Genomic DNA, 14,011 nt, shown 5'->3' with positions numbered 1-14,011 from the left:
CTCTTTAACGCACTCTGTCTTTTCAATCTTTAGTTTCATACCACCTCTCTCAATAGCCTCTAACACTTCCTCTAATAAAGCTATATGTTCTTCCCAGGTAGGAGGTGCTATTAACAGATCATCTACGTAGACTGTTATTTTATTACTTAAGGCTGGTCCTAAAACATGACACATCACACGTACGAAGCCACAAACAGAGATATTAAGTCCGAAAGGTACCACACGATATTGGTAACAAACTCCTTCGTACAAGAAAGCTGTGTACTTCATTGACCTTTCCGCCAGTGGCAAATTCCAATATCCACACGTGATGTCCATAGAAGTTAAGAATTTTACTCCCCGGAACTTTTGCAATAACTCGTCCATGTTCTGCGGTCTATCACTTTCCCTAACCACTATTTCATTCAACCAACGAGCGTCCAAGACCAATCTGACACTCCCGTCTCTTTTTGGTACAACAACAAGAGGATTATTGTACTCACTGACCGCTTTTTCAATCACACCCCACTCTAGCATTCTCTGTATCTCCTTTCGAGCCGCCTCCTTCCTAGCTACATGTATTTGGTATGGCTTCCTGAAAAACACTTGGCCAGGTTTCACCTTTAATTGACATTCATACCCTTCGACCACGCCAGGTCGATTTGAAAATACCTTATGATGCCTTTTTAAAACCTGTCTCAGTTCTTCCTTCTGATTAGCTGAAATTTTATCGATTTCCTGCAATTTAGCTTCTATCTTGTCCAAAATAATTGCTTCTGCTTCTTCTTCTGGTGTGTTTAGCTTACTTTTACTAAAATTAACACCTTCGTCCCAATATCTCCTATTTTTCAGGACTCGTATAGGCAGCTCCCAAGTTTCATCATTAGTTACTACATGTTTATCAATAAAAGGTACCGTAATTACTCCGGTTATCGGCAAGACCATTTTTAACTGGCTTCTTTCAAAGTCAACAACACTCTGATATTTCGACAAGAAATCTATGCCAATGAAAACCTCAATACTGAGATTGTTTACAATTAAGCATGGATGATCAATTAAATTACCATTAATGTTAAAGGGCAGCAAAGCTTCTTGTTTTACCGTTTTTGATACCTTGCCAGTAGCACCAATTATTCTTAGTCCTGATACCCTCATTACTGTAAGCTCGTCTTTACCAGGTAATGCATCAAAGAAGGACTGAGATATCGCACTCACCTCACTTCCACTGTCTAAGAGACAACGTACATTGATACCCAACATATTCACTATTATTATAGGGTGGCTTATTCTAGGTTGTACAGGTGGTTCCTCAAACTCATCCAATAGTTCCTTTTGGATTTGTCTCCAACTAAAGTGATCGACATCTGTCTTCATTACATTTAGGTCCAAGTGTGTAGGGGTTTCCTGAATTACATTTTCAGCTGCCTTTTCCAGTCGGCCTATTAATTTCAAATCGAAACACCGCAAGACTTCATTACACTTAGTTTGCTGAATATGACCCAAATTACTATAGTCTGAGCGATTCTGCGCCTCCAGACTGGGCATAACACTAGTTACAGATAAACTACTTTCACTACTATCGTCGGGTTCCTTCTCAAGTGACAACTGGTCACAGCTACTGGGTTCATCGACCCCCAACAGGCTATCCTCTACATTCTCACTTACCTCCTGTCCTAAATCTATTAGTACAGTATCAACATCCTGCACAGGCACTTTAGACAAGAGCACATAATCCTCATCGTAAACATAAGCATGAATTTCTTCTGCTTCTTCACCTGACAACTCAGTATTTTGTAGCTCTTCCCTACCGTTACACTGCTGCGCCTTCTCTTTCTATTCCCACTTAGAAAGCCTCTCTAACACGGTATCTATCAAATACTGTGAGTGATCTAATATTTCTGCTGTATCCTTAGATGCTACCGACCCCTCATCCACATGTTCAGTCTGAGTATTCTGATCTGTCTTACCAATTACTGTAATTACTGGCTTAGGAAAAATAACCGCCTGGTGAGCGCCAGTGTCATAGACGGGAACTAGTTTTCCCGCCTCGGCCTACTACTGTTTCCTTTATTTCCATTATAGTTAACTGGCACAGCATTGCTTTCCGCACTGTTGTTTACCTGCATAATTTTGTTCGGAACAAAATTACTGTCATTTGGATGCCATTGTTGGTTCTGATAATTATTTCTCCAATTCCTACCTCTCTTAGGATGGCGAACACCTACTGTTCTGATGTTTACGTTGCCATTCTGCTCGTTCTTAAAATTACTACTAGTGTAATTAGCATTTCTGTTATTACATGCTTGCTCCTCATTGGCAGCCACACGCTCTACACGTCCCAAATATTCAATGAAACGATCCAGATTGTGTCTAGGGGCAGATATAATTCTAGTTTGCCAATACCGTGGCAGTTTGGCCCCAAGAGCTAGTATTATCATTTCAGGTTTTAGCTTTTCGGCCAAATGTGACAAACGTGAGATCCATGACCTAGCGAACTCTTTAATAGATTCCTTGCCTGCATTGAAGCGTTTTCCACTCCAAAATTCTCTCAACACTTCATTTTGCTTATTACTAGACCAATACTCATTAATGAAAGCTGTTTTAAATTCCGCTAATGTTTTACACTTCAACATAACATCAGCTGACCAACGCATGGCGTCACCTGCTAAATGGCTTCTAATAAATGAGATTTTCTCTCGTTCAGACCAAGTTGGTGGAATCACATCTTCAAAATCGTTCCAGAAATCTAGCGGGTGGATATTTTTACCTGGATCGAACCGCAAGAACTGCCGACACCCGATAAAAGCGGCGTTTGCAGCTACAACTTGTTGCATCTACCATTACCAGAAGTTACTGAAGCTACTTTACTCTCAATGTTAGCAATGTTAGTACTAATATTTTCTACTCTCATTTCAACATTATCTACTCTTTGCACAATATGAGTAGTACCAGTTTTGATTGCATCTACTTCTGCTTGACATATGTTTACTTGTATATCAACATCTTTAAACCTATCTGAGCACAGTTCAGATTCCGCCTCGATCTTTTCTGTTAACTTGTGCTCCAGCTTCGCATCTTCCATTTGGAAGTCTCTGCGAACCTCAGCAACTTCGGATTTTACTGTTTTATACATTTTAGAAAATTGTTGAGCAACCTTTTTCTTAATATCCTCATGGTTGTAATCAATTTTATAATTTAAACTGTCCAGATTCTCTTTCAACTTATTGCAACCAGCCTTGAAGGTATTGTCCATTACCTCCAATCGTTTATTACAATTAGTTTGGCTGGCCACACTCTCATATTTTAATTCAGCTTTATTGGATTCTAATTTATTGTCCATTGCCTCAAACCGTTTATTAAAATTAGTTTGGCTGGCCACAATCTCATACTTTAATTCAGCATTACTGGCTGACAATTTTGCATTACTGGCAGCTATTGCTTGTAATATTACATTTAAATCAATAGCCTCAGTATCTTTGGGTTGCTCACTAACTGGCTTTTTATCACACTCAGGTGACGAAAAACTAGCTCCAACACCAGAATCATCAAAACTAAATGAAACTTCTGATTGATCAGTCATATCTAACTTATCCTTTTTCAACTCTACCACCTCTGATGACTGTTTCATTTTTAATTCATCAGAGAAACTATCATCCAATAAATTAACAATTTCTGATTTCTGCTTTACTACAGGGGTCTCTATTATTGAATCATTGCCCCTTTTCACACTACTGTCAGGAGACAATACTTCATATTTCACTTTAACATTACTATTTTCATGCATATTTACACTTGAACCGTTGTCTGGATTTACAGTTCCCTCAACAGACATAGGTTATGATTTAAGTTTAACCTCAGTTTCCTCTGGCGGTTCCATCGCTGACAGTCTTTTAGTGCAGGTTAGTAAAATTTTTAACAGCTTTTCACTTAACTTAGTTCCTTCTGCACGACGTATGTCGTTGCCGGCGCGGCGTACCAGGAAAACTGATGCGACGTGGCACGTTGAACTGCAGATGGCACTTCGACGGCTGCTGTGTGTTTGCGAGGCCCGCAACTACAGGCGCGGCTCCGGTTGCTCCGGCGGACGACTGCGGTAAGGCGAAACCGGCTTCTCATGATGCCGGCAGCGCCGCTAGACTCAGTGCCATCTCCGTCAATCCAGATGCGTTGTTAATCCAATTGCGTCGTCCACGTGCACACGTAACACTATCACTGTTCTATTACTCAGTTGCGTGTTGCATTTCATTCCCGAATCCGAATATTTAAAAATCACTTTCACTTTTACTCAGTTTCCTTCCCTTTTTTGAACGTTAATGAACGAAAAGAAATTAATTACAAAAGGGGAAGCAAGAGTACAGCTTAACTCCCTATGAATATTTAAAATTGAAATGTAAACATATAGAAATATTAAAAGAAAACTGATTACCTACTTCAATTATTTAAATTGCTGGCATGTTCACTGCCTCTTAAGCAACATTATCCCTCAAAATTTAAGCACAATCAATTAAACACTTTGGCATACATATTGCCTTAGACAAACAAACACATAAAAATATGTAAAATTATGAAAATCTTAAACCCATTAATTACATTTTTACACACACAAATTCAAAGAAAACAACACAGTTATTCATGATACATAACCAGATGATTCTATCTTAGCATTCTTTTCTAAACCTGAAAGAAAATTTCACAAATCATGACAATTTCATTTTTACACACGTGATTGTAGCCGTTTTGGCTGGCGTTCTACACTTCCATTCACAAGGGTAGAGGAGGGGAAGTTGCTATGGTGTGCGTCCTTCACGTTCACTCTAAATTACATGGGGAAAGGGGAGGGATCACTGTGAGTTATGTCCAAGTCACTCCATGCTTTCACACAGCTACCAGGCTGCCATTATCTGGTTTGTCCTGTAGAACAAACAAAAAGAGTGCCTCAGACTCTGTTTACTTAATATCTAAGGGTGTGTCACAATGAAATGGGGGTATATACATTTTTTTCTTTTAATTTGTTACTGGAACAAAGTTAACAGAACTTTTTCAATTTTACCCTCGCGGTTACTTAACTGTCATAAAATCGGTAAACAAATGGCTTAAAACGCCGTTAGTCACGTACTAGAGAAAATTTATGCTCAAGGCATACAATCATAAATCCTATTTAATTTTAATTTATTATTTCTGGGCCGAAAAACTGAACCAATGCTCGGTACATTCCTGATACATTTGTATTTTATTCACTTAGCTGACTCACCTTCGATTACCTTATTCTGAGAGATAGTATGAGTATATTTGATTAGTAGTTGTCTTCTCAGCTTCTTTGTACCTGTGAGTAACTTGTGGTAATAGTACAGTTCTGAGTGTTCAAAACACACTACGTTTAGTTGACTACTAAATCCACTTATTGGTCCTCTGCTGTTGTGTCAGTTCCACATCTGCAATTATGTACTTACTTCATCGAAGTGTATTTATGCTGAGCTATAAATAATGTTTCACATCTGCCATTATGTTACTCAAATATGTTGCTAGTGTATGTACATATTTAACACTCACTCTATTAACATTTAATGCATAGGATAGCACATTTATTTCATATCTATAGTGTATTACAGCTGATCAGTTTGCTCACGTGGCAATCCATTTCCACTCGATCGGACGCTGAAACCACAGGTAGTGTCTCTCGACCTACCACTAAAGTGCATTAAGTAATTATGGACGAGCGTAATGCTAAATTCCTTAAACCTATAGGACACCATGAGCTGCTCTGTCTCATTTAACATAAGGGTACCTATGGTCGCATTCACACTTCCAACTCATAACCTCAATACATGTAGGTGTGTCCTGTCACACACTACACCAAATAACGGCCAGCTCAAACCTTATAAATATTTCAAGGACGTGTCCTTCATGTCTCAACCACAAACACTGTTCAATTCTATTACACTGCCATTCCTTGCTACACAAGGCGAGTTCATTCTTACAACTTATCTGCATTTTTTTCATAACACTAATCAATCTCTTTTACTATTAACTAGTTAGCTCTACAGCATACAATAGGTTTCACTACCATTTCAAATACTGCTTGTACACGAATTTGTATATCTTTTTAAATCAAATTTCCAATAAAACAACAACTTTGTACTTATAATATTACCAGGGTTATATACATACTTGTTACTCAAATACCTTTGTATCTTAATTACATCATACTTCTCTGTTGTTTATGTCACTGTTAGGTTTGTCACATTAGATATTTTTCTTCACTAATCGGTGGATAGAATGGTTACAGAACTCATAGCTTGATAGTCATGACGGAAAATTTTTATATTGCAAAGAAGGAGTCGAAACTTTGGTGGATAGGAAAGAGGAAGAGCGAGTGAGACCTGAAAAGTAAAGATCTCACACAGCTGGGATTGCACAGCTGCCACACTGTGTAGAGGTTACAGAACAACCTCCTCCTTACAGAATTCATTAGCTTAATGCTGGCTTGATAGTCATAACGGAAAATTTAATGTGTTGGAAAGAAGAGGTCGAAATTTTAGGTGGATAGAAAAGATGAAGAATGAGTGAGACCTGAAAAGGAAAGAAGATCTCACACAGCTGGGACTGCACAGTTGCCACACTGTGTAGAGGTTACAGAACAACCTCCTCCCTACAGAATTCATTGGTTTCAGAAAATTTTCATATTGGAAAGAAGGCGCCGAAATTTTTGTGGATAGGAAAGGTGAAGAGAGTGAGTGAGACCTGAAATGGAAAGAAGATCTCACACAGCTGGGACTGCACAGCTGCCACACTGTGTAGAGGTTACAGAACAACCTCCTCCCTACAGAATTCATTGGTTTCAGATTCCCGACCGATGCACCATATGTGGGGCGGCGGGTGGAATTAATTGTTGTTATTTAAATGTAGAATGTCTTGTAATGCCGATCCACCATTTGTTGGGCGGCTCGTGGATTTTATGGTGTTATTTAACTGTAGAATGTTTTGTAATGTAGATGCATTTCCTGGCCGATGCACCATATGTGGGGCGGCTGGTGGAATTATTGTTATTTATAAGATGTTTGGTTTGTAATGTAGAAACAGATGCATTTCCCGGCCGATTAACCATATGTGGGGCGGCGGGTGGAATTAATTGTTATATAAATGTTCCTATTATTTATGCTGTCTGTTGCCATTCTCAACACTGGCTCTCTAACTACAATATTGGCAACCAGAAAGAGATTAGCAAACCGTGAAGCCTGTAATTAGAATTCCTAGTGCCCACTTCATCTGAGAAATACACTTATAACTACAGCTTATAGCTCTGAGGAATTAGGAGATTGTCTGGGATTCATAATCAAAAACGATTCTCTAAAAGTGTTCACTATATTCTGAAAGTCACAGACCAAAAAGAATCCACACAATTCAACTACCAGAGCAGTTCAGAGTCTAATGCGCTGATGCAACTATAACTGTCCAAATTAAATGTTTAAGTGAATGCTCGCCATAATTTGATGATAATGTTCATCAAACGCCACGCTAAATAATGGTAGAATGTTTGTCCCACGGCGGCATGTGAAAATACGACATACGCAAACTGAAGATAGATCATTAAAGTCATCCCAGAATTAACACTTCACTCTAAAACGATTTCATGGTTACGCGTATCCAGAGTAACTTATTATGGCATCCGAGGCTGTTTATAGCAATGATACGGATGCGACGCGACTCCCGACACAGGTGGTGCACTAATCGGTGTCTAGAGAGAACTGGGGCCTTCCTTCCTCGCGCAGCGTTCTTATATATGAAGCCGCGGTGCGGACGGCTAAGGGAATGCCTGATCAAAATTGCTCTACCGACTAGCCGCTGGGCTAGTAATGCACCACTTTAAGTTATTGAATAAATCATCGCTTCCTTTGCTGATGGCCGATGAAGCTCTCAATTTCAATGTGCATTCAGCACACAGGTAAGTAATCATAATAAAAGTCTGACGTGGCTAAGTTAAATATTTTGGGCGAGAGAATTAATTTAATTACACTACACGCAGTAGACGAGCTCTGAACTTGCCCTTTGGACATACGCTATCGCTATAGTTTTATAGTTATTCAATTGAAACTTCTCACATCTTTATGGTTGTAGCGAATCTCCCTTCTACTTAAATTTAAACATCCTAGCTTTATTTATTCGCCTACTTAATCTATCTTGCTTCCTTAATTTTAAGACAAAAACCAGAAAATCATGAATTTCAACTAAAATTTTAATTTGTAAGATCCAAAATACTGTTTCTACTAAATTATTATGAAAAAGGAATCTAAATATAAATTTTTAAGTTTCTAGCTCTTTTCTGTTGCGCCAATGATTTTTACAGAAAAATGTCCGAATTTCGAAAATGGTTAAAGTTATTGAACTGATATTCAACACATATTGATTTAGTATTACTCCTGACATGTTAGAACCGTTTCAGATTATTTACTTGATTTTTAAAGTATTGCGCAACATTTATGACGTCAGAGCTAGTTACAGCGGACTAGGCTGGAACACAATGGAAAGACTGATGAGAATTTTATAAGTCGTGAGTAGGCTGCTTCCCTACAGCTCGAATCCAGAGAGAATTTCCTCAGATCGAAAGCAACACACGTCATTAGTGCCGACATGTGCCACCACCTGCAGCTGGCTGCACCCTGTGCTCTTCATGGCATCCGGAAGGACCCTTTCCACATCAGGAATGACTCCACCCGAAATGCACACGGAGTGCACACTGGATTTCTTCCCCTCCTTAGCCGCCATATACCTAAGGGGCCCCATTACGCACCTAACATTGGAGCTCCCAACTACCAATAAGCCCACCCTCTGCGATTGCCCAGACCTTGAATGGTGAGAATCATCCTCTGAAACAGGGCAGGCAGCTGCATCTGGCTCAGCCAGAGACAGTACCTGAAACCTGTTTGTCAGACGCACCGGGGAGGCTTTCTGATCAGCCTCCGGGGACTTCTCTCGCTGCCTGCCACGCCTTGGAACGACCTCCCAATCAACCACAGGCGAGGGCTCAGCCTCACTACGGGCAGCAACCGGGGCAACCATAGCAGCAGACCGATCTGGGGACAGACGGGACGATGTTGATATCCCCGTGATACCCAAGTCCGGCTCCCCACAGTGGTGCCCATTGGCAACAGCCTCATGCTGCGCGACCGAAGTCAGCGCCGCCTGCAACTGTGAGCAAAGGGATGCCAACTCAGCCCTCATCCGAACACAGCAATCACAGTCCCTGTCCATTCTAATCGATGTTGAACAAGAGTTACTGAAACGCGTGTCCGTGCCTAAATAACGCAAGGGAATCACGCAAAGAATGTATGAACTGAGCTGTACAAATGCCTAACGACTGCGCTTCAATCTGCCTGAATTTACGATTACAGCAACTAAAACTCGAAATTACACCTCCTATACGAAACTATGTAACAAATAAGTGAGCTAGGAGTATACGACTTGCTGCTGGCAGCTGCTGATCCAACGGCGGCAGGGAGCACTCGAGTTAAATTGGTGTACATTAGTAACAGTTTCGAACCATCAAAGTTCACGGAGCCCCCACGGAAGCCACCAATTCAAACTAATCGTCTTACAACCTAACTCAGGTGAATTAACGACACCAGTGGGATTTCAAATGAAATGTTCTGGCACGCAGGACATTATAAGCGAAACATAAGGATAATTCCAATACTGCTTAGCATCTCACTGCACAAGACTGTCCACTTCTATCAAATATTCACACACAACTGCGACCAGAAGCCATCTGCGATTATGTACCATAAAACCGAGTATGCCTGTACAAACAGTAATACAGTATTGTGCAAAACTTCAGGACGAAAGTAACTTTTGCATGCTGTATCACTGACATGTAACATAGCTCGATGAAACTTGGACGATGCAAAGAAAGAGCTGCTACATTTTAGAACAGAAGGTAACTGAAAGAAATAAGCAATGAAATTAGCAGAAATTACGCGTTTATTCAAAGTGAAGTCAACAAGATTTATGATGGACCCCAGGACATTACAAACGGCGGTACACGGTTCTTAATGTGGTACGTGATCACCACGAACGGCAATGCGCGCTGTGCAACATGATCCCATGCTGACCACAGGGCTGGAAGGAGTTGTTGTGGTAGGGGGCTCCAATGCATCACACACGTGCTCAGTGGGCTTTAAGTGGGGGGAAGGGGCAGGCCGACCTACTCACCGAGTATCCTCCCCTTCCCTCGCTGTTCGTGTGGTCGCACCCCCCCCCCCTTAAAATATGCACATGGGGAAGGAGTGCAGGGTCACAATAATGTGGACTGGTGAGTCTACCGTGCTTCAAGATTTGGAGGTCAACACACTCGAGCAACACTATGCCTTCCCCCACAATAGCACCTGACCACCAAAATGATCATGTTCGGCAGTGTTCCTGGTTTCATTACATGTTCGTGCCTCTCGCTATCTGAGGGTTATGTCCAACTCAGTCTTCATTTTCACGGAAGACAGTTCACGCCGCAACAGACTGTGCAGATGGAGGAGCTCTTGTTCAGTGAACGGACTGGCCTGCCCTAACCCCCGAGTTAAATCCCATCAAGCACATGTGGAATGTGTTGGCGAGATGTACTGGAGTACTCCCACATGCACCAACGATTGTCCAGCAGTTTTGAGCCGCGCTGGAGGAGGAATGGAATGCCCTTCCACAATAATTCCTTACAAACCTTGTGGCCAGCATGGGAGAACTTTGCAGAGCAACAGATCACACCCTAGTAAGAACCGTGTCCCACCTTTTGTAATGTCCAGGGGACCGTGATTCGCGGTCATTTCAGTGCAATTATTGTCTCTGAATAAAAGCGTCATTTCTGGTCGTCTCATTGTGTATTTCTTTCAGTTACCTTCTGCATTATCATCAAGCTATGCTACTTGGCAGCAGTACACCGTGCCCTGTTCATCTGCTCTAACCGTGTCTAAATCTGTAGTTATTGTCACAGTTAAAAAACACAACTTTTAAGCACAAATCAAAGTTAATTCCTACACTATTGTACGCGGTTGTACTTCACAAGCATCAGATGAACTAACAATGCAGCTTACTGCACGGCTGAGGTTGAGCTGCCACCAGCTACATGGTGTGCCAACATCTGTCACAATCTTCCAGCATCGGGAAGACGTAACTGTGATGCCAGACACATCACTTCTCCAATAATTCATAATTTAGCCACTTTGATAGGCAATACCTGTAACTCACATGTAAACTCACTCCTACTCTTCTTTCAGTAATTTTGCGATCAATCTGACTACTACAAACCGTATTAAGAAAAGACTGGTTCTTTCACCTTTCAGGACCAGGGAAGAGTCCATCCTATTGTTTCTAAGGACTGCTTTGTCTTCCAAACTGCGTCTTACATTTTAGTTTTGACGGAAGTTATCACATGCCAAGCTTCTAGAACATTTGAGTTGCCTCACTTTCACACCTCTCTGGTCCATTGCTTCCATCTACATAGCAGAGTAGTGTTTTCCATCGGCACGTCACCCCATCTTGCTTGGCAATGCTTGAATATGGCTGCTGCTCACCTCCCCAAATTCTGATGCACTACGTAATCAAAATTCACATAACTCGTGAACTAAACGTCGAGTTTAGACATGGGTTGCATCAATAAGTTGCAAATTCCACTGAGCATATTTTATTATATGTTCTACAACAAGCTATTCTTTTCCTCAGATTAAGAAAGTATGTAACGTTATGTTCTGAAATGAGTGTGGACAGGGAAATAACATGTCTCTGCCACATCTCATCCCACATTCATCGGTTTTAAAACTAAGATAATAATGAAAATCAGTAAACCACTACCAACTTTCTGTATAAACTTCAATCTTTTAAATTTACCACAAAATCTTAAGCTCAAATAAAATACTTTAAACTCATAATGATTTTACATTGTGAATTTTATCTTCATTTTAAATTATCCTGCACCTCTTTGGTCATGTCAAATAAGACGTATCCTATTGCCACACAGAAACCACACAAATAACATGCACAAGTTGTAAGTACTAGAGCCTTTAAAGAAAGAACAAATCGAACACACACATTATAAACACAATGCTGCTGTTATCCCTCCAACTCTCTTTTGCTCACTTTACAAGTATGATCACTTTTAAACCTCTCTTGTTTCTGCAACACATTCCCAAAACCTGTTATACCGCCACTGTCGATGGTCGGTGGATTAGGGACACTTCTGGTGGGCTATGGGCTCTCCAGCGGTGGTTCTTCCTTTGGGAGTGATACCTGCCAAAAGATACGGTAGGGAGGAGGGTTTCTGCCTACTGTATCGGGTTACCAATGACAGCTCCCTTTTCGTTATCTACTCTGCATGTGACCCTACATCTCCTCGTCTCATACCCGATAGTGGATTATGTTTACACACACCAGACCCTGGCTGTGCAAGGGTACCTTAATGCTACTACTTATCTATTATCGTGACAATATTCCAATGCAGCGTATATCCTACTTCTTTCTATCGCCTTTCTTACATGAGGTCAACTTGCTTATACTTGTCCTTAGAATGAAAACTTCGGAAGCATTTCTACCTTTTATATAGCATTCTTAAGAAATGAGAAAAACGCAACCCATTAGACCTGAGTACTTCAAAATTTAAGATTGAATCTTTAGTATTAATGAGTATCACATCTTCCAGGTTTTCACTTTCACCTTAATTTAATCCTTAATTTGATGAATATCACAATCTTCTATTTTACACAGGCACTCATAGTTGCTTAATACGTTAGATTTCAAACCCTTAAGAGAAACTGGTATTACAATAGCGCTTGAGGAAGCTCAGTCCCTTTTTAGCACATAAGTGACCATAAAACTAATACACGTATCACTAGCGTTCAAGATAGCTTAGTCCTTCCCTTACACTCAATTAGCTATCTTTATCATTTACTCTGTTGCTCAATAAGGATACCATTAGTCTATCAAAGACTTACAGCACTACTAATTGCCCCATTCTCCTTCACTATCTTTGCAAACCGAAAACTTTGGGGCAAATCTTTAACCAGCACACTTCCAAACTTGTTCATATCAAGTTCTACTTATTGCGCCTGTTGTTCTCTTTAGGTCGGTCAGGTCCCTCTATATTACCCCTTATATCATCTGTACAATTCATAATCTCTGACCCTCTTCATTATGATCTCTTCTTATCCTTTTACCTCTATGATTACTCACATTTTACAATAAACCTTGCCCAAAAATAACTCTTACTAACAAATATTATTTAAAATCACATGTACCCTCGACAAAAACAAATATATGTAACATTAACAGTTAAACAGAAAGTTGTACAGAGTAGTGAGTGGGCACAATCACCCAACTGTGAAGCTCCTCAAAACAAAGGAAACTTTTTTTTTATCTGTGACAAAGTATCTATCACGTGAATTCTTTTACCTGTCTTCGGTCTAATTTGTTTTTGTTCTTGTGCCAGAGGACTGTTTATCTTCACTGGACCTAATTTTCTCTCTACCCTGAGCTCGTGGACATTTGTTATTCTTGTCTCTTGCTCTTGATCCAAATCTTCAGGGTAATGAACTTCTGAGGTAGCAAAATACATGTCTTTTAGTTTTACAAAAGGCATTACTAGCTGCATTTCACCTACTTGGAGATTCAGCTAAAATGCGTCAGAATCAAGTTTACAGGAGTAATGACAACAACCACGATCATATCAACAGCGAGATGAACAATATTTAAGAATGGGTGTTCTATCTTGCCACTACGAAATTGCAAAGGAAGCAACACCTTGGGCTTGATTGCTTTGGAGAATTTCCCTGTCGCTCCAAAAATTTTGACACCTGACACTGGCATTACCACCATTCCTTCTTTTATTGGAAATATGTTAAAATCCTCTTGAGCTACTATAGGACAGATGTTATGACTAGTTACCATCGGATCATCTTCAAGCAATAAGTCTTCAGTCGCTGCTCTGTCATCAAAATCTCGCTTACTGGGAGAATTCTCAGTTTGCGCTCTCACCGGGGTTAAATATTGAAACTCCTTAAGC

Source organism: Schistocerca nitens, chromosome 3 (assembly GCF_023898315.1).
Source record: "Schistocerca nitens isolate TAMUIC-IGC-003100 chromosome 3, iqSchNite1.1, whole genome shotgun sequence".
NCBI classification, from domain to species: domain Eukaryota; kingdom Metazoa; phylum Arthropoda; class Insecta; order Orthoptera; family Acrididae; genus Schistocerca; species Schistocerca nitens.
The sequence above is the reverse complement of the archived record's forward strand: the minus strand, read 5'-3'. Positions refer to the sequence as shown.